A 27,889-nucleotide genomic window follows, 5' to 3' on the forward strand; every position below is an offset into this window, starting at 1 on the left:
GTACTCCCACATCTATTGGCTGAAAACTTCAATAAGACTACGCTTAGCAGGCTGGGCGTGGTGGCTCACACCTGTCATCCCAGCACTTTGGGAGACCAAGGTGAGTGGATCACTTGAGGTCAGAAGTTCGAGACCAGCCTGGCCAACATGGTGAAGCCCCATCTCTACTAAAAATAAAAAATTAGCTGGACGTGATGGTGCGCGCCTGTAATCCCAGCTACTTGGCAGGCTGAGCAGGAGAATCCTTTGAACTCAGGAGGTGGAGGTTGCAGTAAGCCGAGATCATGCCACTGCACTCCAGTCGGGACCACAGAGTGAGACTCTGTCTCACAAAAAAAAAAAAAAAAAAAATAGATTTTGCACAGCAATTGCAGCATAGCCCCAGAGATGATTAAAAAACGAATACAGGGCCAGGCGTGGTGGCTCATGCCTGTAATCCCAGCACGTGGGGAGGCTGAGGCAGGTGGATTACCTGAGGTCAGGAGTTTGTGACCAGCCTGGCCAATATGGTGAAACCCCATCTCTATTAAAAAGAAACCCCTGTTTCTGCCATGCCACAGTGCCCGAGTCAGTGACCTGCTTGCAGTCGGCCCTTAGGCCTTGTGGCTCCTGTTTCTGCTGACCTGTCCAGCCTCTTGGTCTGGGGAGGCCTTGGGGTCCCCAGCCTGCGCTGGGACAGGGGTATTATTCCACTAGCCCTTCTGTGGAGCAAGTAGGGAAGGAGTGATGTGGCCTCTGTGGCTCTCCTGGGACCACACAGGTTAGCCCTGTGGGTGGCCTCACTTTAGAGAGGGCTGGCCAGCTGTCCCGGACTTAGGAAGTGGGTACAGCTGGACAAAAAGTGGCTGGAGTCAACTCTGCAGAAGCCACACCTGCTCATGAGAAGGATATCCTTGTGAGTACAGGGGAAATGACATGGAGAAAGACAAACACTGATGGGTGGCTCTGCCAGCTTCCCCTGGGGTGCTTCTGGCGACTCCCAGGTCTGTGCACACCCAGATCTTTGCACTGTGCTGTTTTAACTTGGAGAAGAGAGGAGGAAGTTAGCTGCTCTGAATGGTGTTGCTGCTAATCTCTACAACACTTTCCTGTAAATTAGGAAAGGGAACATACCCCCCCACCTCTCTCTCCCCCGCCCCGTTGGAGAAGCCCTGCGCCAGAGTATACAGTTTGGCAAGCAGGGGGAGGGCTGGAGCCCAGCCTCACTTGCCACCCTGGCCAGGCCGTGATTGCCCAGGATGCGTGCTGTGGCTGGTGTTCTGCCACTGCTGTTTGTGTCCTCAGGGTAGGACACAGGTAGGCAAGTAGGGCCTGTCAGTGAGAGGCGCAGGGGATGCGTGTTCTAGGGTCTGAGATCGGCTGCTTCCATTTCAGTGATTGTCTTTGGAGCTACGTCATTTGCTCATACAACCTCCCTTCAAGATAGTGCCTTTTTCTTTCTTTCTTTCTTTTTTTTTTTTTTTGGAGACAGAGCTTTGCGCTCATCACCAGACTGGAGCATAGTGGTGTGATCTCGGCTCACTGCAACCTCCGCCTCTGGGATTCAACCAGTTCTCGTGCCTCAGCCTCCCGAGTAGCTGGGATTACAGGTGCGTGCCACCATGCCCAGCTAACTTTTTTATTTTTAGTAAAGATGGGTTTCCCATGTTGGCCAGGCTGGTCTTGATCTCCTGACCTCAGGTAGTCGGCTCGCCTGGCCTCCCAAAGTGTTGGGATTATAGGCATGAGCCACCGTGCCAGCTGATAGTGCCATTTTTTAAAAATCCCTATTTACCCAACAGAAAACCTGAGACCCGGAAAAGTCATTCGCAGAAGTGATGGTCAGTCCAAAACTCAGGTCCAAGTGTGAGACTTCAACATTTACATTCCTTATTTCTTCGTCTTCCTTTTTTTCTTTTAATCAAATGATTAGTTGAAAATGTATCACACTCATCAGTTTAAGACGGTTAAGCAGTACAAATGGGAATATGAGAGAAAGTCACTCTCCAGCCTGCCCTCTTGAGAGGCAATAGCCTTGTTTTGCATCCTTCTGAGTACTCTGTTCACATAAGATGTATCTGAATATGCATGTAATTCTTTTGTGAAAGTGCATTTGGAGAGAAGATCACTGTTTTATGCCTGCCTTTTACGTCTTAATATTATGCTTTGGAGCTCAGTTGACATCAGCATGCATTGATTTGCATCCTATTTTTCACAGCTGCATAGTGTTTAGTTTTGTGTGCCTAATTTTTTAAAGCAGGTGCCTGTGCATAGATTTCAGGTTTCCATCTTATACTGTTAGAAAAAGTGCTGCAGTAAAGATCCTAACAGACAAGTCTCTTTGCAAATTAGGAAACTTTTCTGTGGAATAAGCTTCTGGCCACGGAAGCCCCAGGGTAAAGGATATTTTGATAAATATTGTGAAATGTCTTCCTAGAAGGTGGCCTGGTTTTCACTTCCAGCATGTGTCTGTGAGACGTCCTGCTTCCCACACTCCCCCAGCACTATGTAGCTCAGGACCCTTGTTTTTTGCTGTTACTATTTATGAAAAATGGTGTCTCAACCACACTGGAAGTTTTAAATGTAGATAAATGTCTTATGTGCCATTTATATTTCTCTAAAGTATATATTCATAGCCTTAGCTTATTTTTAAATTATGTTCCTTCGTTATTTGGGGAGGAGGGGTGGACTTGCATGAGTATATTATAGGCTAAGGGAATTAACTGATACGTTAATGTATGTACATATTGCAAAGCACTTCTTAGTTTTTCATTCTTTTAAGTATGAGCTTGCTCGCTTGCTCTCTGTATCTCACTTAAACTATATGTGACTGTATTCATCTTTCATTATTTAGCTTCTGAATTTATGTTTCTTCAATCTCCATTCTTTTTTTTCTTGAAATGGAGACTCACTCTGTCACCCAGGCTGGAGTGCAGTGGCACGATCTTGGCTCACTGCAACCTTTGCCTCCCGGGTTCAAGCAGTTCTCCTGCCTCAGCCTCCCGAGTTGCTGGGACTACAGATATGCACCACTACGCCCAGCTAATTCTTGTATTTTGTAGTAGAGACCATGTTGGTAAGGCAGGTCTCGAACTCCTGAACTCAATCAGTTCACTTGCCTTGGCCTCCCAAAGTGCCGGATTACTGGCGTGAACCACTGTGCCTGGCCCTCATTCTTTTTTTATATGAAAATATTTCAAATATGTAAAACTTAATAAACAGACTTCCATGTTATAATCAGCCAGATTTATCAAGTGTGAACCTAATCCCATATGATATTAGATTTTTTTTCCTTTAAGAAATAAAATATTACAAGTATAGAACTAAAGATGTGCCACTATGATCTATTCTATTCTTCCCCATATTCCTTTTTTTTTTTTTTTTTTTTTGAGATGGAGTGTCGCTCTGTCGCCCAGGCTGGAGTGCAGTGGCGCGACCTTGGCTCACTATAACCTCTGCTTCCCGGGTTCAAGTGATTTTCCTGCCTCAGCCTCCTGAATAGCTGGGATTACAGACGCGCGCCATCTTGCCTGTCGAATTTTTGTATTTTTAGTAGAGACGGTGTTTCACCATGTTGACCAGGCTGATCTCAAACTCCTGACGTCATGATCTGCCCACCTCGGCCTCCCAAAGTGCTGGGATTATAGGTGTGAGCCACCGCGCCTGGTCTATTATTTCATTATACACATAAGCACACACTATTTACAGATGTACACAAACTTCTTGCTGTTTTCAGATTCATCCTTTATATATTTGCAACACTTTAAACAGTTGATGTTACGTTTTCACATTGATCCCAGTTGACCCATATGGATTGATTTCTTCAGTTGACATGGCTATATAGTATTCAGTTGCATGAATGTAGCACCACTTCTGTAGCCATCCCTCTCCTGAGGATAGTTAAAGTTGTTTCCATTTTTTGCTCTTGTAGCACTGCTTAATAAACAGGCTTGAATGGGGTGTCCCGTACAAGGGAGGGTCACTCGAGGCTATGCCTGGAAATGCAATCACCAGATTGTAAGGTATGCACATCTTCAGCCTGACTACATATTGTGAAGTGCTCTTCTAAGCCTTTGTATCAACTGGTACTCCCACCAGCAATGTGTGAGAAACTAAATTTGGTTTTAATCTGTATTCCCTGGTTACTAGTGAGCCTGAGCATCTTTTCTTATGTCTATTAGGTGTTTGAATTTATTCTGTGAATTGCCTTTTTGTGTTCTTTTTTATTCCTTTGATTGTTTTGGTGGTTGTTATGGTAAAATGCACAAGCACAAGGTTCTATTGACCATCTTAACCTTTTTTATGTGTGTAGTTCAGTGGCATTAAGTACATTTAGAATGTGCTACCATCCCGCCATCCATCTCCAGAAATCTTTTCATCTCGTCAAACTGAAACATCCTACCTGCTAGTCAGTAGCTCATTTCCTTTTCCCCTCAGCCCTTGGCAGCCACCATTCTGCTTTCTGTGTCTATGAGTTTGACTGCTTTTGAGTACCTCCTATAAGTGGAATGATACAGTATTTGTCCTTTTGTAACTGGCTTATTTCACTTTGCATAGCAGTCTTCAAGGTTGATACATGTTGCAGTGTATGTCAGAATTTCTTTCTTTTTCTTTTTTCTTTTGAGACAGTTTCATTCTTGTTGCCCAGGCTGGAGTGTAATGGCACGATCTCAGCTCACCGCAACCTCTGCCTCCTGGGTTCAAGTGATTCTTCTGCCTCAGCCTCCCGAGTAGCTGGGATTACAGGCATGCACCACCACACTTGGCAAATTTTGTATTTTTAGTAGAGACGGGGTTTCTCCATGTTGGTCAGACTGGTCTCGAACTCCCAAACTCAGGTGATCCGCCCGCCTCGGCCTCCCAAAGTGCTGGGATTAAAGGCGTGAGCCACTGCACCTAGCCCACTTTGGATTTTGTACAGCAAAACTCCATAATATTTCCTTTACATGAATTTCCCTTCTGTTTCAGGCTGAATCATATTTCATTGTATGCATAGATCACATTTTGTGCATTCATCCGTTGATGGACACTTGGGTTGCTTCCGTATCAGCTATTGTGAATAATGCTGCTATGAACATGGGTGTACAAATCTCGCCTTGATATCCTGGTTTCAGTTCTTTGGGGTATATACCCAGAAGCACAATTGCGGGATCTTATCTTGTCTCTTGTTTTCTCTTTGATTCCATGTTTTTTTCTCTTTGTTTCATGGGAATGCTGATATTATATATTCAAGTATTTGTTGATTACATGCACTGTACCTGACTTGTTCAAAGCCTGACATCTTGAGTACTGTGCACCCCTGTGCCTGCTGAGTCATGGAGGAGCTTTGAGAGCGTCTGTTCTGGAGAGGGGGTGCTGCTTTGGAGATGGATTAATCAAGAATTTGGGTGCTGACTCTAGGAGGTACTGCCTCTAGAAAGATGGGACGTGGGGAGTGCAACTTCCCCAATTTTGCCTTTAACTTCAAATCCTTGGGGTGGGTGCATTGCTTTTCCTGGGACGGAGGGGTGCCGGGGAGCCCCCAACCAGGACCTGGAGCAGGTCCACACAGGCACTGGATTTGTCCTTTACTTTGGGCCCGGGCTGCGCTCTTGACTTCTACCTCCTCACACTGGCTTCAGCTTTCTCACCCTGAGAATGGAATTCAGAGCCTCTGCCCCTCCCAGGCAGACACCAAGGTATGATTTTCAAGTGTTTGGTGTCTTGTGACTGGCAGCTGATAAACGGGTGATACAATGTTTCTATACAGGAGTCTGCAGAGCCAGGCTGCAGGGGCGGATGCGGGGGTAGCCTGTGGAGCCCGAGGGTGGGAACAGAGCGCGCCTTTTTCTGTAGGTGGAAGCCTGGCTGGCTCCTTTCCCTCAAAGGTCAGACAGCCTGAGAGATGTTTCCATCCTCCCATGCGTGGCCCTGAGGCAGTTAGCTGGTCAGTTACTCACTGTGCTCTCTGCCAACTCTATGAGCCAGGAAGCCTCCCCGTGCCCAGGCGTGCTGTGATCACAGTGTTCAATGATGGGGTGAGGCTGCAGTGTCCAGCCAGGGGCTGTGCCACAGGGGCCAAAGGATATCTGACCTGCTGTCACTGCCTCTTCCATTCTATTCCACCGTCACTGGGGTGATGCCATCCGATGAACAGATCCATTTATTTATTCAACATGTTTGTATTGAGAGCCCACTGGGTGCCGGGCACTGTTGTCGACACGGGTGATAAAGCAGCAGGCAAAACAAGAGAAGCATTTTTGCAAGCAGGGGAGGGGACCGGCAGTGTTGGGTGTGTGGAGTTGTTGCTGGGAAGTAGAGAAGCTGAGTAAAGAGCTGGACAAAGAAGCCAGGCACAGTGGCTCATCCCTGTAATCCGAGCACTTTGGGAGGTTGAGGCTGGTGGATCACTTGAGGTCAGGAGTTCGAGACCAGCCTGGACAACATGGGGAAACCCCATCCCTACTAAAAATACAAAAATTAGCTGGGTATGGTGGTGCACGTCTGAAATCCCAGCTACTTGGGAGGCTGAGGCACGAGAATTGCTTGAACCCGAGAGGTGGAGGTTAGAGTGAGCCAAGATCACACCACTGTACCCCAGCCTGAACGACAAAGCAAGAGTTTGTCTCCAAAAAAAAAAAAAAAAAAAAAAAAAAGAGAGAGAGAGAGAAAAGGAAAGCTGGATGAAGAGAGATAACCAAGTCCATGTCTAGGGAAGAGCATTCCTGACTGAGTGAACAGAAATTACAAAGCCTCAGAGGAGGGAGCATGCCTAGGTAGCCTCCGAGACCTGGTGAGGCTGGTTCGTGGAGCAGCCTCCACGGAGAGGAGTTAGGCAAGGAGGGAGGAGGTGCTGGCCAGTAGACCTCATGTGTCTCTGTGGGTCAGAGCAAGGACCCGGACTCTCCCCGGGAGTGAGAAGAGGAGCCCATGGAGGTTTTGGAGCTGAGGAGGAGTTTTACAGATGACCGGTCTGTTCTGGGGACTTGCAATTAGTGGACCATCTGTATCCGAGTGGCGTCTAACCCTGTGGGAGAACTCCCCAGCCTGCTCTCGCTGTACCTGGCAGTTGTATTAATGACGTTAACTGCACAGTCCAGCTTGAGTCCCCTGTAGAATGTGGGCGGTGGACACTAAACCGAGAGGAATCGCTGTGGGTTGGCAGACACAGTGGAGACTCACTCCTGGACAGGCTGTGGAATGTGTGGAAGCAGGTACAGCCCAGGCCGGCGCTGAGGTTCAGCAGGGAAGCCAGAGGAGTCCGTAGCCCTGGAGACCTGGCCTACAGCGGAGAGAGTGAGTCCGTGCCAGTGGTGGGATGTGGCTGCAAAAAATGGTCAGATTCATGGAAGTCTGGTGTCCAGCTGGCAGACGTTAGTGATCCCACAAATACAGCTGTGTGCCTTGAACACGCACTCCAGAGCTTCCAGAGAACACCTGGGCTGTGGGGGCTAGAGACTGTGTCTCGTGTGGAAGCGTGGCTGAGGACGGGCTCGACAGGCTCTTTGTCACTGTGCAGAGCCTCTGAAGGACTTGGATGTGCTCGAAGCCCCTTCCCCTAATTGCTGTATAGGTCAGGGTGGACATCCCAGGGATCCTGGAGGCTAGGGAGCCAGTCTGCACAGGATGGTTTTAGAAGAAGCTGTAGGGGCCAGGCACGGTGGCTCACGCCTGTAATCTCAGCACTTTGGGAGGCCAAGGCGGGTGGATCACTTGAGGTCAGGAGCTCGAGACCAGCCTGGCCAACATGGTAAAACTCCATCTCTACTGAAACAATACAAATATTAGCCGAGTGTGGTGGCGGGTGCCTGTCATCCCAGCTACTTGGGAGCCTGAGGCAGGAGAATTGCTTGAACCCAGGAGGCAGAGGTTGCAGTGAGCCAAGATCATGCCATTGCACTCCAGCCTGGGTGACAGAGCAAGACTCTGTCTCAAAAAAAAAAAAAAAACCAAAAAAAAAAAAAACAAAAACCAAGAAGCTGTATGATGTGGGGGTTTGGGGTGTGTTCTGGGCAGAGGAGGCAGAATTCTAGCCCCAGCTCCACTCCTCACGAGCTGTACAATCTGGGCCCGTGACTGACCCCTTTCTCACCTTAGTTCCCTGGCTCCACAATGGAGGTAATTATCATGTTGAACCCACCGGGTTGAGATCTTACTTAATACTTGCACAGCCCTTAGAAGCATCTAGCACAGTGGTCTTCAGCATCTGGAAACGTCTGGAAACATTTTGTCACACCTGAGGAGTGGGATTTCCTACTGGTGTCTGGTGGGTAGAGGCCAGAGATGCTGCTAAACATCCCGTAATACACAAGACAGACCCCGCAGCAATGAACTCTGTGGCCCTCAAAGTTAGTGGGGCAGTGATTGTGAGATCCTGATTCCTTTTTCTTTTCCTCCTTTTTTTTTTTTTTGCCCCCAGCCATGAGTAAGAGATCCTGGTTTCGCACAAAGTGAACATGCAGTATGTTGTTTCAGTTGTTAATTCGCCATGCAATACATCGTTATTCACATATTATTGTTTGTCAAACGTCTATAAAACATCTGCCGCATTCTTGGCAGTTTAATAGAACCTAGAGATATAAAGAAGTTCCTGGCCACAGAGGTCGTAGTCTCACAGGCAAGACAGGAAAACACAGAGTTATATAATACGAAATTACAGTATATCATAGAGCGTATTCTATAGTAAGTTACTCCGATTGGCTCTTGGTATTAAAATGTCTTCAGTTTCAGAGGTCACAGGATAGTAGGCAATACTTGAAAGCCAGTAATGATATAAAATAAAATATATTACCTGTGTGAAAGAGAATTTCAGGCACAATAATATTTTAAAGAGTTTATTTGTGTGAGAAGTGAATTGGGAAACAGAAAACCAAAAAAGGTTTAGTGGCCCAATGACAAAGTTTCAGATGCAGGTGTTGGGAGGGTGAATGTGAAAGCAAATTAAAGAATTTATTTGATTTAGTTGGTTGCAATTACAAAATTGCCTTGTTTGGTTTACCTTGTTGGAAGTTTCCTAGTCACATAACCATATGTTAGTTGGCCTTTTATGATTGGCTGAAGTTTTATTTGTGTCAAACAGAAGCATTTACCATAAATAACCCCAGTTAAGATTTGATTATGCTGTCTTTTAAGCAAGGTTAAGGCTGTTGTTAAGGCCTCATTGGTTTTGTTTGGTAAGGAATTTTTCAGGCCTGTTCTCCAAATTTTGCTTTAATAGTTCCTTGCTTTTTGTTATTCTCTCAGCAAGCTGATAGTGTGACTAGATAACACAGCATTACTCTCTGTTACCACCACTGATGTAGTCGCTGGGACAGAGTCAGGTAGATGTTCTTGTTGTCATGATCAGCAGGTAGGTTGGGGATCAGAATTCCTTGGCCACAGTTAGCAGTTACATAGTCAGTGTTGCTTTCCTCAAGTTGAATGATCCTCATGGTAATCATTTGATGTTCGAGCAGCTGTTGGAAATCATTTAGAACCCTTGAGAGAATACAAGGCACCAGGGGGGTAAACATAATAATTATAAGGAGAGTAATAGCCAAGGGTTGAAGGATTCCTCTGAGCAAAGATTCCCAGGAGCCAAGACTTAACCAACTGAGTGAATCAATGGAGGAGTTAGTGCCCATGTCATGAAAAACTCTTGTGTGTTCTTTAAAGTTTTTTAAATTTTCGGTAATACCTGATTTGTTAACATAAAAACGACACTTTTTTTTTTTTTTTTGAGATCGAGTCTCACTCTGTTGCCCAGGCTGGAGTGCAGTGGCGCAATCTCAGCTAACTGTAACCTCCACCTTCCAGGTTCAAGTGATTCTCCTGCCTCAACCTCCCCAGTAGCTGGGACTACAGGTGTGCACCACCACACCCGGCTAATTTTTGTGTTTTTAGTAGAGATGGGATTTCACTATGTTGGCCACGCTGGTCTTGAACGCCTCACCTCAGGTGATCCACCCACCTCAGCCTCCCAAAGTGCTGGGATTACAGGTGTGAGCCACCGGGCCTGGCCAACAACAACTTTTTTTTTTTTTTTTTTTTTTTTTTTTTTGAGATGGAGTCTCACTCTGTCTTGCCCAACCAGGCTGGAGTGCAGTGGTGTGATCTTGACTCACTGCAACTTCTGCCTTCAGGTTCAAGTGATTCTCCTGTCTCAGCCTCCTGAGTAGCTGGGAATACAGGCATGTGCCACCACACCCGGCTAATTTTGTATTTTTAGTAGAGACAGGGTTTCACTGTGTTGGCCAGGCTGGTCTCGGACTCTTGACCTCAGGTGATCCACTTCCCTCAGCTTCCCAGAGTGCTGGGATTATAGGCATGAGCCACGCGCCCGGCCAACTACACCTTTTTACCAATTAGGGAACAGGGTCTCCCTTTTTGAGCAGTTAAAGTAGCAAGAAGTCTTCTATTATACAGTACTACTAGGCCAATTTATTCATCCCAGATTGTACTGCTGAAGATAATTCGAAGTGTCATTTAAACTTTTTTTCAGAGGTTGGTAAAATTTAAAATATTAATTGATTTTTTTCAATTCAGACATTCTCAACTGAGAGAAAAGGGCTCTTACAGAAGTATGAAATCCAGAACCCCTTCATAAGATTGTGTCTGGGATATTATGATTCTCTTTTGTGAAGGGTCACTTTATGTACAAATGACTCAAAGGTTAAGGATTTGTATGGCAGTTGAAGAGTCATATCTAGTCATTTTAGGTAGAAGATAGCCCAAACCACAGATCCAGACTGGCTAGTGGAACATCTTTATATATGTTGTTGCTGCATAACATGAATAATTCAGTGTTATTGATAGAAAGGGTCAAAGTGGATCCTATTACCCACCAGTTAGGGGTGATACAAATGTCATGGTTATTCTTGGTCACATCTGCATCTGCACAGTGCCACGTTGAATGGTTATGGTTTCAATTGGAGTAGGAACAAAAAACATTTCTATGAATTTGATAAAATGACTGTATGCCATCATCAATTAGGGATGATTGGTTTTCTTTTTCTTTGAGATGCAGTCTTGCTGTGTCACCCAGGCTAGAGTGCAGTGGCGCGATCTCGACTCACTGCTACCTCCACTTCCCGGGTTCAAGTGATTCTCCTGTCTGAGCCTCCACAATAGCTGAGACTACAGGCGCCCACCACCAGGCCCGGCTAATTTTTTGTATTTTTAGTAGTGACGGGGTTTCACCGTGTTAGCCAGGATGGTCTCAATCTCCTGACCTCGTGATCTGCCCACTTCGGCCTCCCAAAGGGATGATTGGTTTTCTTTCCAAATATGACATGAGCATTGATCTGTCCAATAAGCAAGATGATTATTTACTTTATATAGCAGATCTTATTGAGGCATACAGTTTTCCTGTAGTGTTTCCATTGAACCAATGTCTAGTTCTAGTAAGTTCTCTGATGATATGGTTGAGGCTTTCGTGGTCATGTTCTGATTTTATATGTGTCATATATAGGAGTCTAGTCTTCATAATCTGTGTCAAACCTAAGAATTTGATTACAGAGGGATTCTGGAACACTGCTTAGATTAGGCCCAGTTCCATTCGTGTTTTCTGTGCATAGAGATAAGTTACCATTCATGACATCAATCATCGTTGTGGGCCATCCCTTTGCCTCTATTGCTTCTTCCCAGTGCTACCCTGGTTGATCATAAATATCAGCCAACCTGCCAAGGGAAGGATACCAACCCTTTTCATAGGGTTGAAATGCCATTTTCCTGAATTGCTCACTCAAGTGTGTATGGGAGCAGGTTCTAATATTAGTTTTGATTGTTTCCATTTATCTAGAGGATGACGTAGCCAGCAGTTGTTTGCTTAGTAGTGAGAATGGCTTCGTGTTGAGCAGTAGATCTTAGAGGGTATTCAGTTTGAATAATGAAATTCCCTAACAAAACTAAAAGTGTGAACATTTTGTGCTAAAACCAAACAAAAAGAAGTCTGAGTCAATGGAAGGGAGCGACATGGAGTCTTGTTTCATTGTCTTGGGAAACCTGTGTCTATTTCGTGGTATCATCTACTTTTTTTTTTTTTTGAGACAGAGTCTCGCCCTGTTGCCCAGGCTGGAGTGCAGTGGTGCGATCTCGGCTCACTGCAAGCTCCGCCTCCCGGGTTCAAGCGATTCTCCTGCCTCAGGTTCCCAAGTAACTGGGACTACAGGTGCGCACCACTGCACCCAGCTAATTTTTGTATTTTTAGTAGAGACAGGGTTTCACTATGTTGGTCAGGCTAGTCTGGAACTCTTGACCTCGTGATCCGCCCGCCTCAGCCTGCTAAAGTGCTGGGATTACAGGCATGAGCCACTGTGCCCAGCCAATATCATCTACTTTTATGGAAGAATTTCTCTTGGGGATCCTTAATTTTATTTTTATTTTATTATTATTATTATTATTATTATTATTATTATTATTATTATTGAGACGTAGTTTCTCTCTTTTTGCCCAGGCTGCAGTGCAGTGGCACAATCTCAGCTCACTGCAACCTCCGCTTCCCAGGTTCAAGTGATTCTCCTGCCTCATCCTCCTGAGTAACTGAGATTACAGGAATCTGCCACCACACCTGGCTAATTTTTGTATTTTTAGTAGAGATTGGGTTTCACCACGTTGGCCAGGCTGTTCTCAAACTCCTGACCTCAGGTGATCCACCTGCCTCGGCCTCCCTAAGTGCTGAGATTACAGGCGTGAGCCACCACACCCGGCTGGGTATCCTTAATTTTAAATCACATGTGGGTTGACAAGTCCAAAAGTCTAAGAGAGCTCTCATTAGCTGTGAAACATGTACCCAAGGTTCAAGATCCTGACATTTTACTACGCTGAGAATAGTAAGAAGAAACTGGTGTAGTCTCTTTCAACAGGGCTCAGGGGCAGTTGTTCTCTGCTGTCTTTTACAAAAGAGCTAGTCTTGGTTGGGCGCAGTGACTCACGCCTGTAATCCCAGCACTTTGGGAGGCTGAGGCAGGCGGGTGACCTGAGGTCAGGAGTTTGAGACCAGCCTGGCCAACATGGTGAAACCCCATGTCTGCTAAAAATACAAAAATTAGCCGGGCGTGGTGACGCATGCCTGTAATCCCAGCTACTTGGAAGGCTGAGGCAGGAGAATTGCTTGAACCCATGAGGTAGAGGTTGCAGTGTGCTGAGATTGTGCCACTGCACTCCAGCCCGGGCGACACAGCGCGACTGTTTCAAAAAAAAAAAAAAAAAAAAAAGAGCCAGTGTCCAGATTCCAGGTCACAGAAGGTGGGATCATCAGTAGGCAGCTCACAGAAAGCCTCCTTCACCTGGCGGAATATACTTTGGCATAATAAATCAAGGCCTTGCAGGATTGAGTCGTATCAGAGCCAACAGTGCATTGGATAAATGAAGTTCTATTATGAAAGGCACAAGTCGTTCAGTATTTATTTCATGAAGGGCCACTTTGTGTGTTCCACGGGGGGTTGATGTTCTTGCCATAAAGGTCGGTGGTAATTCTTTTGGCCAAGATAATCCAGTTGACTCTGTTAATTTAGCTCATTTTAGTTTTGTGATGCCATTTCTCCATTCAGCCTTTCCAGAAGACTGAGAGTGATAAGGGCAATGATAGTGCCGTTAGGTCTGTAAACTCTTATTTGGTGGATGACCTGTCAAATAAAGCGAATCGCCCTAGCACTAGAGACCTCCTCAGCAGGTAGGTGGGATTTCATCTTTCTGGAGCCTGAGCATCTCCAAAGAAGAGCTGGCTGATGGAGCTTCCCTGACCGGTGACCTCCACCCTCTTCTCTCCAGAGCTCTTTGCCCCAGCGGTATCTGCAGGAATGGAGGGAGTTGGCCAAAGCAGAGAGATTTTTACTCAGCCCCCATCCAGGTGAGCACAAAACAGCCTTTTGTGCTTGGGCTGATGCGTGCATTTCTGTCTCTACATGCATGCCTGGAAGTGTGCAGATGAGTGTGTGAGAGAGGGTATATGGCCACGCATCCTTGCACAGACAAGAACATGGGTGCACTTGTGCATGTGCACAGCCCCTCCCCACCCCAGGCCTGCTGTGGTGCTGCCCTGCCCCTGGCCCAGAGCTTGCCTCTGTCGGCTTTGAGACCCTGGCTTTGCACTGTGGCTTTGCTTTGCCTTAGAGACCAGCTGCTCCCCTGCTGTGGTCTCTCATAGTGGAGACTGATCCCTGGCCACCCATTCAGCTGCCTGAGAGCCCTGGGACCAGTGTTCATCCCCTGCCTCCCAAAACAGAGGTGTGTAGAAGTTCCCTGCCTGGAGTCCCAGCCCTGCCAGGATGGAGAAAATGGGCACCAGTTACTGTGACCCATTCCGGCTCCATATGGATTTGGTTTGACAACAAAGCTCCCTCTGTGTGTTCCCAAGCCCCTTACATAACCGGGGGCTGTGGGCAGAGGAGGAAAGGAGGAGGAGGTGGAGATGGGAACCAGGAGACACCAGGATGGGATGGCTGGAAAGGACACAGGGACCAGGAGGAGAGGGCAGGAGGTGAGGGCCAGAGAGGAGGAGAGAGTGGGAGCAGGAGGGGAAAGTGCTGGTCTTGACCACCCAGTTCTACCTCCTGCTTCCTGGGGAGGGGAGGGTGGAGGCCAGCCACCGACCTCTGCTTGTGGATGCTTTGTCGTCTTTTCTTTGGACCTTTCTCACCAGTCCTGGAAGGGCTGAGGAGGGGGCTGTGGGACTGTCTGGGGTGAGGTGAGGTCAGGTGTTGGGCTGGACTTGGGAGGCTGGTCCTTGGCCCCAGCCTGTAACTGAATAAATGCCATTAAAAGGGGAATCAGTTCCTGGCTTCCGTTGCCTCCAGCCAGGTGCCAGCCCTGGTTCCAGAACCCCTCTGACCACTCCTCTTGCGTGCTCAAGAGGGCAGAATCACTGCAGCTTGTCCGTGTGCCCTGCCAGGCTGGTCCGGGGCCCCCTCCCAGCCCACTCATCCAGGGATGCAGCTCTGGCCTTGGCCCACCCCCATCAGAGGGCCTGTGGCCCTGATCACTGCACTCCCCACTCCGTGATGAGACGTTCTCTCCTGAGCATCACTGACCCTGCAGCTGTCCAAATAGAGCAAGAAGCGAATGTTCTCTTTGGGGCACAGCTGGACTGGCAGCCCTGCAGGGCCAGGTGAGCTGCCGGTCCTGGGTGTGTTCTCGGGGGTGGGGGTAGGAGGATCCTGGGCCACGATCCCTTCAGCTTCTCCTGGGCATGAGGAAACAGCCACGCAGGGGTGGCCAGGAGGACTGGGGGGACGTCTGAGCTCTCCTGGCTTCGACTGGGGCCGGGACCCTGGGGGATGTGACCCTGGGGGGCATGCTCTTCTGGGTGTTCCCAGGCTCTGTGTCTGGTCTGTGCCTCAGTGTCTGGGTTTTCTGGCACCAGGCTTCCTTGGGAAGAGCCTCTGGTTGTGCACCAGCCCTTAGGGTGGGTCTTATCCCAGGCTGCAGGGGACTGAGGGCTGAGCTCTTCCACCTTGAGAACAAGGATGGTTCCTCAGGGCTGGGAGGAGGAGGAGGCGCTGGCCAGGACCTTAGATTACCCAGGGCTGGGTTTGGGGCCTCACAGAAGATGGAGAAGCCAGGGTTCAGGCACTTGGCATGACCCCTGGCACCTCCTTCAGTTGATTTAGTGTCTCTGCCCTGGGGTATTCCATGGGACCCTGGGCTGGCTGCTGTGTGCAGAAGTGGGTGTGGGCCATAGCCCAGACCTGCTGAACAAGTTGTAGGCTCTGGAATCCTCCGTCCCCAGGCAGTGACCAGGCCCTGACAGGCCTGAGTCTGTCCCTCCCATCACTCCCCCAGGTATGGGTGCAGATGACCATGAAATTGCTGAAGCCTCAGGGCTTGAGCCCAGAAAGTGTGAGCAGTGAGCAGGCTGGCGGGGCCGCTGGAGGAAGGCCTTGCAGATTCCTGGATTTGGGTGCTGGTTGGGCTGGGAGGACAGTCCCTGTCACTGGGACTAAGCGCAGGTGCGGAGAGGCTGAGACGGGCCCAGAGGACAGTGAGTGTGTGTTGTGTGGGTGCTGGGCCAGGTGCCCTCCATGGGGCAGCAGGCTCTGCAGTACCCTTGGCCAAACGGCCACAGGCTGCCCCAGGACACTCCCCAGGCCCACTGGGGACACACTGTGGGGCTCTTAGTTGTGGCTGGGTCTCCTCTCAGGAGCCAGAATCTTTCTGGGAGCTGAGCCTGGCTGGGCAGAGGGCGAGGAGCCCAGGGTTCCCCTTTCCCTGACTTTGGAGGAAAGAGGTCCCTGAGGGCTGGCACAGCCACTCCCTGCCCCTTAGAGGCTTTGGGCTGCCTGGCGATAGCTCCAGGGACCTGCAAGCTGACAGAGTCTCCAGGAGCCAGAGCTGGGGTGGGAGGAACCCAGTGGGCCTGAGGGAGGTAGAGCAGCAGCAGCAGCTGAGCCCAGCCTCGGCCAGCCCTGAGGAATGGGGGAAGAGAGTGCCCCGGCTTAGGGGGGCCCTCAAGCCCCGGAAGCTGTATGTGGTTATGGGGGGCGGGGGCAGAGAGGAGGAGGTCTGAGGGCTGGGTGTATGTGTAGGGGGGTGGTGAGTGTGTGTGTGTGTGTGACCAGGCTTGCAGGTGCCTGAGTATGGACTAGTGTGTTTGTGCTGGAGAAGCCTGTGTAGGTTACTGACGTGGGAGGGCCTGTGTGAGCAGACGGGACCGGAGAGCTGCTGGAAGGGGCTATCTGTGCCATCAGGCTCTGAGTGTGGATGCAGCTCTGCCTGTTCAGGCAGATTCACTGGAGGGGCTACTGCGTAGAGCCTGGGCCCTGGACACCTAGAAAGGCCCCTCCTCCCCTCGTCTTCCCTCCCTCATGGCCCACCTTTACTCTGAGGGATTGGACTCCCTGCTGGGGGCAAGCTGGAGAGGGAATCTCTTGGCGCCTTCTCTGTTCCCAGGGACAGGCTGCTGCAGGTTGGAGGGCTTGCTTTTCCTGCCCACCCTCGTCTTCACCAAGTCCTCATCTGGGGGCCCTGCCCCACTCTCCCTCCCAGTGCAGGGCCCTCCCCTCTGGCGAGCCTGCCTCGCTACTCCCCAGCTCAACCCCTTTAACCCTGCTGGCTCCTAATGGGACTCATGGGACTTCAGGTGTGGACCCTCAGACCCTCAGCTGCATAGTTCCAGAAACTTGTTCATCGAGCGCCAGGCTGACCATGGTGTCCATCTCAGTGCCCAGCAGATGTTCTGGTGGGGGGAGGTGGGAGTACAAGGTCTGCCGAGTGAGGGTTCCTTCCAGGAGGAGGCAGAGGAAAGGGGTTTCTGAGCCCAGATCTGCGATGCTCCAAGGCACTCAAAACCAGAGCTGAGAGCCTGAATTCAGAGGCTGTGCTGTGGGGCAGGGCTGGAATTTGTGGCACCTGTGTGGGGACCGCAGGGCTGAACGTTACCTTTACTGTCCCTGCTTGGGGATTTTGGGGTACTGGGTTTGGATAAAGTGTGTCACCTGCATAGGGAGCACTGTTCTGGAAGTGGACTCTGCTCAGGTGTGGGGGGCCTGCCTGTGGGGCGCACCATGGACAGGAGGCTGGTGTCTGGTCAGGCTGAGGGATCTGTGTGCCAGGCCTTCTGGGAAGGCTGAATGGGGCAGAACTGGTCAGGGCCTGGCACAAACTCCAGGAAGTGCTACTCCCAGAGAGAGAGAGATGGAGAGCCACCTCCCTAGGGGCCTCCTCCCCATCCCCTTCTGCATGCCACCGCACCCCAGCAGTGTCCCTTGAGGCTGGGCCATGGGTGGATCTGAGTCAGGGCAGGGCAGAGTGGGAGTGGCAGTGCCTCTGCCTGTCTCCCTGGCCATGGCAGGTCCTGTGTCACATAGAGACCAGGAGAGGTGAGTGTGACTGTGGTACTAGTGGGGGCAGTGGCTGAGGACCCCTCTCTTTGCTGGGCTGGGGCAGAGCTTGAATGGAGAGGGGCTGCCTTGTGCCTGGGAGGGGAGGGCCAGGTGTCGCTGGCACCTTCCGGGTCCTGAGTGCTTGCTCTGTGCCCAGCCCCTGCTGGAGCTGCAGACGTTAAATACCAGGATATGTTTTGAGACTCAGGACACCTTTGAGGACTTGCTGCTGTTTTCTGCGTTTAAAAGACGAGGACTCCGAGGCTCTGAGAGGTTAAGTACCTGGTCCGGGTCACCTGGTCAGTTTCTGAGCTCCAGACGGCTCATCCCAAATTTCATGGGTGCATAGGGATTACAAGTAGTTCTGGCTGAATTTTAGATCCTGGTTCCACTATTTTCAAGCTGTCTGGTCTTAGGACCGTTGATGTAGTCCCTCTGTGCCTCAGTTTCCCCATCTGTAAATGAGAATGAAAGAGTACTCCCCCATCAATTGGTTGAAAACTAGAGTGAAATTATGCACAGCAGCTGCAGCACAGCCCCAGGGATGATCTAAAAGTGAATTCAGGACAGGACGTGGTGGCTCAGGCCTGTACTTTCAGCACTTTGGGAGGCTGAGGTGGGAGGATCCCTTGAGCCCAGGAGTTTGAGGCCACCCTGAACAACATAGTGAGACCTCGTCTCAACAAAAAAAGTGAATCCAGTGGTGTCACTCTTTGTTATTAATGCCCTCCGGTGACATTCATGACACCCAAACGTAGAATCTTAGCTGTTAGGGTGGCCTGTGACATCTATACCATGTGTCCCCATGGCCTCCCTGGCACTCCCTCTCCTTCCTGGCTGTCTGCCATTGCATGGGACTCCCTGCCTTGGACCCAACAAGCTCAGGGTGGTCTTGGGCACTTCTCAGTCTGGAACCTTCTGTTGCCTACCCCATCTTCCCATGGCTGCCTTTCATGTAGGCCTCCGGTTTATAGCCAGCTCCTCGGAGACATGGTTCTAACCCCCTAGTGGCTAAGGGCTGGCCCTTACTCTCTGCCCCCATGCCCTTTGTTAGTGGTCCTGTGGTTGTCATTGTCCCGTCATCTCCACCATATCCTGTTTGCTGTCTGTCTGTGTCCCCCGAGGATGAATGCCATGAGTACAGGCATGTCACCCTGTTTCTCTCCTGCCATGGTGCTCGAGTCAGTGCCCTCCCTGCTTTCATTCGGCCGGCAGGCCCTGTGGCTCCTGTTTCTGCTGACCTGTCCAGCCTCATGGTCTGGGGAGGCCTTGGGGTCCCCAGCCTGCGCTGGGACAGGGGTATTATTCCACTAGCCCTTCTGTGGAGCAAGTAGGGAAGGAGTGATGTGGCCTCTGTGGCTCTCCTGGGACCACACAGGTTAGTCTGTGGGTGACCTCACTTTAGAGAGGGCTGGCCAGCTGTCCCAGACTTAGGAAGTGGGTACAGCTGGACAAAAAGTGGCTGGAGTCAACTCTGCAGAAGCCACACCTGCTCATGAGAAGGATATCCTTGTGAGTACAGGGGAAATGACATGGAGAAAGACAAACACTGATGGGTGGCTCTGCCAGCTTCCCCTGGGGTGCTTCTGGCGACTCCCAGGTCTGTGCACACCCAGATCTTTGCACTGTGCTGTTTTAACTTGGAGAAGAGAGGAGGAAGTTAGCTGCTCTGAATGGTGTTGCTGCTAATCTCTACAACACTTTCCTGTAGATTAGGAAAGGGAATGCACCCCCCTACCTCTCTCTCCCCCGCCCCGTTGGAGAAGCCCTGCACCAGAGCATACAGTTTGGCAAGCAGGGGGAGGGCTGGAGCCCAGCCTCACTTGCCACCCTGGCCAGGCCGTGATTGCCCAGGGTGCGTGCTGTGGCTGGTGCTCTGCCACTGCTGTTTGTGTCCTCAGGGTAGGACACAGGTAGGCAAGTAGGGCCTGTCAGTGAGAGGCGCAGGGGATGCGTGTTCTAGGGTCTGAGATCGGCTGCTTCCATTTCAGTGATTGTCTTTGGAGCTACGTCATTTGCTCATACAACCTCCCTTCAAGATAGTGCCTTTTTAAAATCCCATTTACCCAGAAGAAAACCTGAGATGTGGAAAGGTCGTTCGCACTCACTCACAGCAGTGATGGTTGGTCCAGAATTCACCTCCAAGTGTGAGATTTCAGTATTTTTTTTTTCTTCCTCTCTTTTTTAAATCAAATTTTATTTGAAAGGATATCACAGTCACCGGTTTGAAAAAGGTAAGCAGGCCAGGTGTGATGGCTCATACCTTTTATCTCCGCATTTTGGGAGGCAGAAGCAGGCGTGTCAGTTGAGCCCAAGAGTTTGAGACCAGCCCGTTCTACGTGGTGAGACCCCAGCTCTCCAAAATTTCCAAAACCAGCTGGTCGTGGTGGTATGTGCGTGTGGTCCCAGCCACTGGCGAGGCTGAGGTGGAAGGGTTACTTCAGCCTGGTGGGTGGCTGCAGTGAGCTGAGATTGGGCCTCTGCTCTTCAGTCTGGGCTACAGAGCAAGACTCTATCTCCAAAAAAAAAAAAAAAAAAAATTATAAAGGTAAACAGTACAGATGGGAATATGAGCATAAGTCACTCTCATTCCAGACCTCTGGTCCCCAGGACTTTTCTCTTGAGAGGCCATAGCCTTTGTTTTGCATCCTTCTGAGTAAACCTATTCGTGTACAGACATATCTCGGTATGCATGTAACTGTTTTGTGAAAGTGCATTTGGAGATATGGATATCATTGTTTTGCACCCATCTTACGTTTTGATACTATGGATACTATGTTTTGGAGATTAGATGATACCAGCACTTTGCATAGGTTTGCACCCTCTTTTTCACAGCTGCGTAGTGTTTCCTTGTCTGTGAGTAGATTTCAAGTTCTTTCCATCTTAAGCTCTTAGAAAAAGTGCTGTTGAAGATCTTGATAGACAAGTCTCTGTGCAAACATAGGAAACTTTTTAGAATGAGGTTCTGGCCATGGGCCAAATTCCCTCCGCGAGGTGGCCCTAGTTTTTACTTCCTTGTACATCCGTGAGAGCTCAGGCCCCTTGTGTTTTGCTGTTATGATGAAATACGATGTCTCCGTCACGTTGGAATTTGTAGATGTAGATGACCATAGTTTCTTATTTGCCATTCATTTCTTTACATTAAGGTAAATATTCATGTTCTTTGCCTATTTTATTTTACTTTATTTTTTTTGAGACAGTCTCGCTCTGTCTCCCAGGCTGGAATGAAGTGGCTCACTCCTGGCTCACTGCACCCTCCACCTCCTGGGTTCAAGCAATTCTCCAGCCTCAGCCTCCTAAGTAGCAGGGATTACAGGCACCCACCACCACGTGGGCCTGGCTAATTTTTGTATTTTTAGTAGAGGCGGAGGTTTCACCATGTTGGCCAGGCTGATCTCGAACTCCTTATCTCAAATGATCCACCCACCTTGGCCTTCCAGAGTGCTGGGATAACAGGCGTGAGCCACTGCGCCTAGCCCTTTGCCTATTTTTAAATTAGGTTTCTTGTTTTGTTTTTCTTTCTAATTTACGTGAACATGTTATAGGCTCAGGGAATTTACTGATATGTATAGGTTGCAAATGTACTTTAGTTTTTCAGTTGTCTTTTTTTTTTCTTTTTTTTGAGAAGGAGTTTTGCTCTTGTTGCCCAGGCTGGAGTGCAATGACACGATCTTGGCTCGCTGCAACCTCCACCTCCTGGGTTCAGGCAATTCTCCAGCCTCAGCCTCTTGAGTAGCTGGGATTACAGGTGCGCACCACCACGCCTGGCTAATTTTTGTATTTTTAGTAGAGACGGGGTTTCACCATGTTGGCCAGATTGGTCGCTAACTCGTGACAGGTGATCCACCCGCCTTGGCCTCCCACAGTGCTGGGATTACAGGCATGAGCCACTGTGCCGGGCCTCAGTTGTCTTTTAAGTGTTTCATTTGTCTTCTCTCTACTCCTCCCTCTCTCTTGTGCACTTGCTGTCTCACTTAAATTTTATGTAGATGAATATATTCATCTTTCTTTGTTTAGCTTCTCAATTTATATTTCTTCACTATCTCTATTATGAAAATATTTCATCTATATAAATATTAATGTAACAGACTTGCGTGTGATAATCTGCCAGGTTGAACAAATGGGAATATTATCTCTCATATGATGTTAGATTTTTCTCCTTTAAAAAATAAAGTATTACAAGTATAGAACCAAAGACATGCCCCGTGACCTCTTCTATTCTTCCCAATCTCCCCAGAATATAATTATCACTTAAAGTTGGGTGTGTACCTATATTTAATTCTTCATCATACACACAAGCACACACTGTTTATACACATAAATAGTGTTGTTTTGGACTCATACTTTGTTTTTACAACACCTTTTAACATAAGTTTTTACTTTTATTGTTTTATTTAAGATAGGATCTTGCTCTGTCACCCAGACTGGAGTACAGTGGGGTGATCGTAGCTCACTGCCACCTCCCATCTCCTGGGCTCAAGTGATCCTCCCACCTCAGTCTCCTGAGGAACTGGGATGGTGACAGTCATAAGCCACCAAGCCCAGCTAAGTTGTTTATTTTGTTTTTTATTTTTTAAATAAAGATGAAATCTTGCTATGTTATTAAGGCTGGTCTCAAACTCTTGGGCTCAAGCAATGCACCTGCCTTGGCCTCCCAAAGTACTGGGATTACAGGCATGACTTTAAAAAGTTAATATTATGTCTTCAGGTTTATCCCAGTTGACCCATATGGATTGATTTCTTCAGTTGACATGGCTATATAGTATTCAGTTTCATGAATGTAGCACAGTGTATCTAGCCATGGCTATACTGATGATAGTTGTTTCCAGTTTTTTTTGCTATTGCAGCACTGCCTAATAAATATCCTGGAGTGGGTTGTACTTCTATACTTCAAAATGAAATTACCAGATTGTAAAATATGCACATCTTCAGCCTCATTCAATATTGTGAAGTGCTCCTCTAAGCCTTTGTGTCAATTTGTACCTCTACCAGCAATGTGGAAATGATCCTTGGTTTTAGTCTGTATTCCCTGGTCATGAGTGAGCTGCAGCATCTTTTCATATGTCCATCAAGTGTTGGGGTTGAATCTGTGAATTGCCTTTTTGTGTTCTTTGCTTTTTCTTTTATTTTTTTATTCCTTTGATTGTTTTGGTGGTTGTTATGGTAAAATGCACAAGCACAAGGTTATATTTACCATCTTAACTGTTTTTGTGTGTATAGTTCAGTTTTCATTAAGCACTTTCAGAATGTGCTACCATCCCACCATCCATCTCCAGAACCCTCTTCATCTTGCCAAACTGAAACATCCTACCCACTAGTCAAAAACTCCTCCTTTCTGTCTCCCCACAGCCCTTGGCAGCCACCATTCTGCTTTCTGCGTCTATGAGTTTGACTACTTTGAGTATCTCTTATAAGTGGAATGATACAGGACTTGTCTTTTCGAGACTGGCTTATTTCACTTTGCATAGTACCTTCAAGGTTGATCCATACTGGTAGCAGAATTTCCTTTCTTCAGGCTGGATAATATTCCATTGTATGCACAGACCACATTTTGTTGATCTGTTCATCCACTGATGGACACTTGGGGGATTGCCTCCACATTAGCTATTGCGAAGTCAATAATGCTGCTATGAACATGGGTGTACAGATACCTCTTTGACATCCTGGTTTCAAATATTTTGGGAACATACCCAGAAGTGCAATTGCTTGATCCTGTCCTGTCCCTTGCTTTTCCCTTTGCTCACTTGTTTTTGTTGTTGTTTTATGGGAGTGCTGATATATTCAAGTATTTGTTGATTACGTGCATTATGCCTGACTTACTCAAAGCATGATGTCTTGAGAACTTAGCAACCCTGTGCCTGCTGAGTGGTAGAACAGCTCTGAAAAGGTCTGTTCTGGAGTGGGGGTGCTGCTTTGGAGAGCGATTAATCAGGGGCTTGGGTGCTGACTCTAGGAGGTGCGGCACTTAGAAAGACAGAGTGTGACTTCCCCAATGTGGTCTCCTTCCTTTTCCTCACTCCTTCTCCCACCTAACCCCAGCAATGAGCCCTTGAGTCTGGCTCAATAGGTGGATCTGCATTCAGTGCAGGGCAGAGCCTGGGTGGCAGTGCCTCTCATTGCCTCCCTGGCTGCCGCAAGGTCCTGTGTGGCATATGGTGTGGACCCAGCAGCCAGGAGGAGGAGCTGAGTGTGGTTGGGGTCGTGGTGGGGCCAGTGGCAGTGGATCTCTCTCTTTGTTGGGCTGGGCCAGTGCTTGAATGGAGAAGGGCTGCCATGTGTCTGGGGAGGGCGGAACCCAGTGTCACTGACACCTTCCAGATACAGAGTTCTTGCTCTGTGTTTGGCCCATACCTAATGTTGTGAAGTTGAAATACTGGGGTGTGTTTTGAGGCTCAGAACACCTGTGATAACTTGGTCATGTGTTTGTATATACACATATATATACATACACACACACACACACACACATATATATACACACACACGCACAATTATTTTCCTTAACACCACTGACCTGAAGGCAGTTACCCATAATTTACAGATGAGGAATCTGAGGCTTTTGAGATTGTCAAGGTCACCTGGCCAGTGACTGGAATGGCCCATGGGTCTGAGTCCGTACCCCTTTTCACTGGCTCCCGGAGGCCACACGTACCTTACGCTTCCTGGGGCTTGGTCCTGGGGTTTCATCTCAGGTTGACCCTCTTTAGGGGGAAATAAGTAGGGAGGAAGGAGATTTCCTGGTATTAGGGTGTCCTCAAGCCTTCAGCTCTCCTGGGACTGCATGGAGTTTATTGTCTGACATCAGTGACGTGGGGCAGCAGACATGGAGCTGGTAAGTGGTTAAGATCAGTCGGACATGACAGCCCAGTTCTGCAGAAACCACATCATTTGCCTGGGGAAAAAGGGGGTCCTTGTGAGCTCGTCGACATGCATTTGGCAGAAAGTGTTCTGGCTCTGCCAGCTTCCAGTATAAGCTTCTAGCAAGCCCCTTGTGCCTTAGATGCCCAGGTCTTTTCAAAATAAACCTGGCATGTTTTAACTTGATGACTTTCTGCTCACAGTCATCTTATTGTTTGCTGATGAATTCAGACCTCCATTCATTTAAATATTTGTCAATTATCTACCATGGGTCAGGCATTAAATTTAGTGCTGGAGATACTATGGGACATAAGAAGTGCCTGCTTGCTCGGAGTGTGCAGTCTAATTGATATTTGGAACAGTATGGTTTAACTGCCACAAAGAAAATAAAGCAGCAGGATGTGACAGAGCTGGATGTGGGGAGTGAGGAGGCTTCTCTGGACTGGGTAGTCTGAACCCCATGCAGGGAGAAAACTGTGGCTGGGAGGAGAGGAGGCCGGAAGAAAGGTCTGGGCTTGGGTCCCAACCACTGATTCCAGATCTCTCAACATTTATAACATGACCAACTCCTGTTCTTTTTTTTTTTTTTTTTTTGAGACAGGGTTTCCCTCTGTCACCCAGGCTGGAGTGCAGGGGTCGATCATAGCTCACTGCAGCGTCAATCTCATGGACTCAGGGGGTCCTCCTGTATCTAGGACTACAGGTGTGTGCCACTACACCCAGCTAATTGTATTACTTTCGTAGACATGGGGCAGGGTCTGCAGTCACATGCCTTGCAAGTGGCAGAGACAGGGTTTAGTCTCAGTAGCCAGTGCCTAGGGCACAGGTCTTGGCCAGAAGAGAGAAGGCTCAGGTGAACCAGTTTCATCTGACCTGCTTGATAACTCAAACATGGCTGCCCAACTGTGCGGTCTCTGGCAGGGTATGTGAGGTGGGTGGCTGGGTGGCCTGCCCCTTTCAGGCACTGGGGCGACATATCCGGGGATCAGGAAGAGGTTGGGTTTAGGCAGGGTAGAGGTGATTGTGTAGGCTGGCGGGGGGAGCAGTGTCACCTTGAATGTGTTTCCATACCCAGGGACCAGATGGCCCGGGAGGAGGGGGATGGAGGCAGGGGGAAGAATGAGGTCTTTTTGACTTTGATGTGCTTTGACTGCAAGTCAGAATGAGCGGGACACCCCCACAGGCATCTCAGCCCTCCTAATTTAGACTTTCTGAAGTGGAGCCTTGGGAACCGATGAAGCTTAATAAACTCTCCTGGTGCTTCCAGCAGGCACTTGAGGGTGAACACCACTGTCTTTGGGTCATAGGAAGTGTGAGCTAGTAGGAATCCTGGAGATTTTCTAGCCCAACAGTGTCCAGTCAAAATAGAATGGGAGCTGGAAATACAAGCCACATGTAATTTTAAATTACTTTTAAAACATTTAAATTTAGCCATGGTTTTAAAAAGTAAAAATCAATAGGTGAAACTCATTTTAATATTTTAACCCAATATAGCCAAAATCTTGGCATTTCAACATGGGATGAGTATAAAATAATGAAGGTGATATTTTATTTTATTTTTTTTTTGGTACTAAATCTGTGCACTCCAGTGTATATTTTCCACTTAAAGCACATGTCAGTGTGGACTGGCCCCATTGCAAATACTCAGTGGCCACTTGGGGCTGGGGTGACCAAGTGGGACGTGATGGGGCTGGTGCAGTCCACCATTCTCATGACAGGCATCTGGGGTCAGCGAGGCAGGGCACTGGCTGTGCTGGTGGGAAGCCAGATTCCAGCCCCAGACACCAGAACCTTTGGCTTTAGATCCTTGGGGTGGGTGCGTTGCTTCTCCTGGGAGGAAGGAGTGCCCGGGAGCCCCTGACCAGGACCTGGGGCAGGTCCACACAGGCCCTGGATGTCTTCTGTATCCTGAGCCTGGCCCTGCTCTCTTGTCTCCCACCTCGTCACACTGGCTTTAGCTTTTTCACCCTGAGAAGGGAATTCAAAGCCTCTGCCCCTCCCAGACAGACACCAGGATATGATCTTCTTTTTTCTTTTCTTTTTGTTTGAGATAGGATCTCACTTGGTCTGGAGTGTAGTGGCCTGATCTCAGCTCACTGCAGCCTCCACCTACCGGGCTCAAATGATCATCCCACCTCAGCCTCTGAAGTAGTTGGGATTACAGGCACATGCCACCATGCCTGGCTGATTTTTGTATTTTTTGTAGAGATGGGGTTTCACCATGTTGCCCAGGCTGGTCTTGAACTCCTGACCTCAAGCAATCTGCCCTCCTCGGCCTCCCAAAGTGCTGGGATTACGGGCATGAGCCATGGGGCCCTGCCCTGGGTATGATTTTCAAGTGGTTGGTGTCTTGTGACTGGCAGCTGATAAACGGGTGATACAATGTTTCTATACAGGAGTCTGCAGAGCCAGGCTGCAGGGGCGAATGCGGGGGTAGCCTGTGGAGCCCGAGGGTGGGAACAGAGAGCGCCTTTTGTTGTAGGTGGAAGCATGTCCGGCTCCTTTCCCTCAAAGGTCAGACAGCCTGAGAGATGTTTCCATCCTCCCATGCGTGGCCCTGAGGCAGTTAGCCGGTCAGTTACTCACTGTGCTCTCTGCCAACTCTAATGAGCCAGGAAGCCTCCCCGTGCCCAGGCGTGCTGTGATCACAGTGTTCAATGATGGGGTGAGGCTGCAGTGTCCAGCCAGGGGCTGTGCTACAGGGGCCAAAGGATATCTGACCTGCTGTCACTGCCTCTTCCATTCTATTCCACCGTCACTGGGGCGATGCCATCCGATGAACAGATCCATTTATTAATTCAACATGTTTGTATTGAGAGCCCACTGGGTGCCGGGCACTGTTGTCGACACGGGCGATAAAGCAGCAGGCAAAACAAGAGAAACATCTTTGCAAGCAGGGGAGGGGACCTGCAGTGTTGGGTGTGGAGTTGTTGCCGGGAAGTAGAGAAGCTGAGTAAAGAGCTGGATGGAGAGAGATGGCCAAGCCCATGTCTAGAGAAAAGCATTGTAGACTGAGTGAGCAGAAATCGCAGAGGCCCAGAGGAGGGAGCATGCCTAGCTAGCCCCCTAGACCTGGTGAGGCTGGTGTGGGCTGGGCAGTGATACGGTGTGACTGTGTCCCCACCCAAATCTCATATTGAATTATAGCTCCCATAATTCCCGTGTGTCATGGGAGACACTGGTGGAGATAATTGAATCATGGTGGCGGTTTCCCCACGTTGTTCTCGAGGCGGTAAGTCTCACGAAAGCTGATGATTTTGTAAGGGGTTTCCCCT

At 48.8% G+C, this 27,889-nt stretch overlaps 1 protein-coding gene across 48 annotated transcripts in view; it reads left to right on the top strand.

Moving 5' to 3' along the window:
- ST3GAL4 (ST3 beta-galactoside alpha-2,3-sialyltransferase 4) overlaps positions 1-27,889 on the top strand; it is an 86,516-nt gene that overhangs the window by 13,015 nt on the left and 45,612 nt on the right. For 8 of the 48 annotated variants that reach the window (XR_012423883.1, XR_012423885.1, XR_012423881.1 and 5 more), the window contains exons 2-3: positions 13,708-13,786; positions 14,050-14,163. The exons of 28 other annotated variants lie outside the window; for them this stretch is intronic. The gene's annotated coding sequence lies outside the window, so the exon portion shown is untranslated. Of the gene's footprint in view, positions 1-13,707; positions 13,787-14,049; positions 14,164-14,895; positions 15,044-17,637; positions 17,754-17,911; positions 18,030-27,889 lie in introns of those variants that run through there. 12 more of the 48 variants (XR_012423887.1, XR_012423888.1, XR_012423911.1 and 9 more) reach the window with 5 other exon arrangements.

This window comes from Macaca fascicularis, chromosome 14, assembly GCF_037993035.2.
Source record: "Macaca fascicularis isolate 582-1 chromosome 14, T2T-MFA8v1.1".
In the NCBI taxonomy this organism is placed as follows: domain Eukaryota; kingdom Metazoa; phylum Chordata; class Mammalia; order Primates; family Cercopithecidae; genus Macaca; species Macaca fascicularis.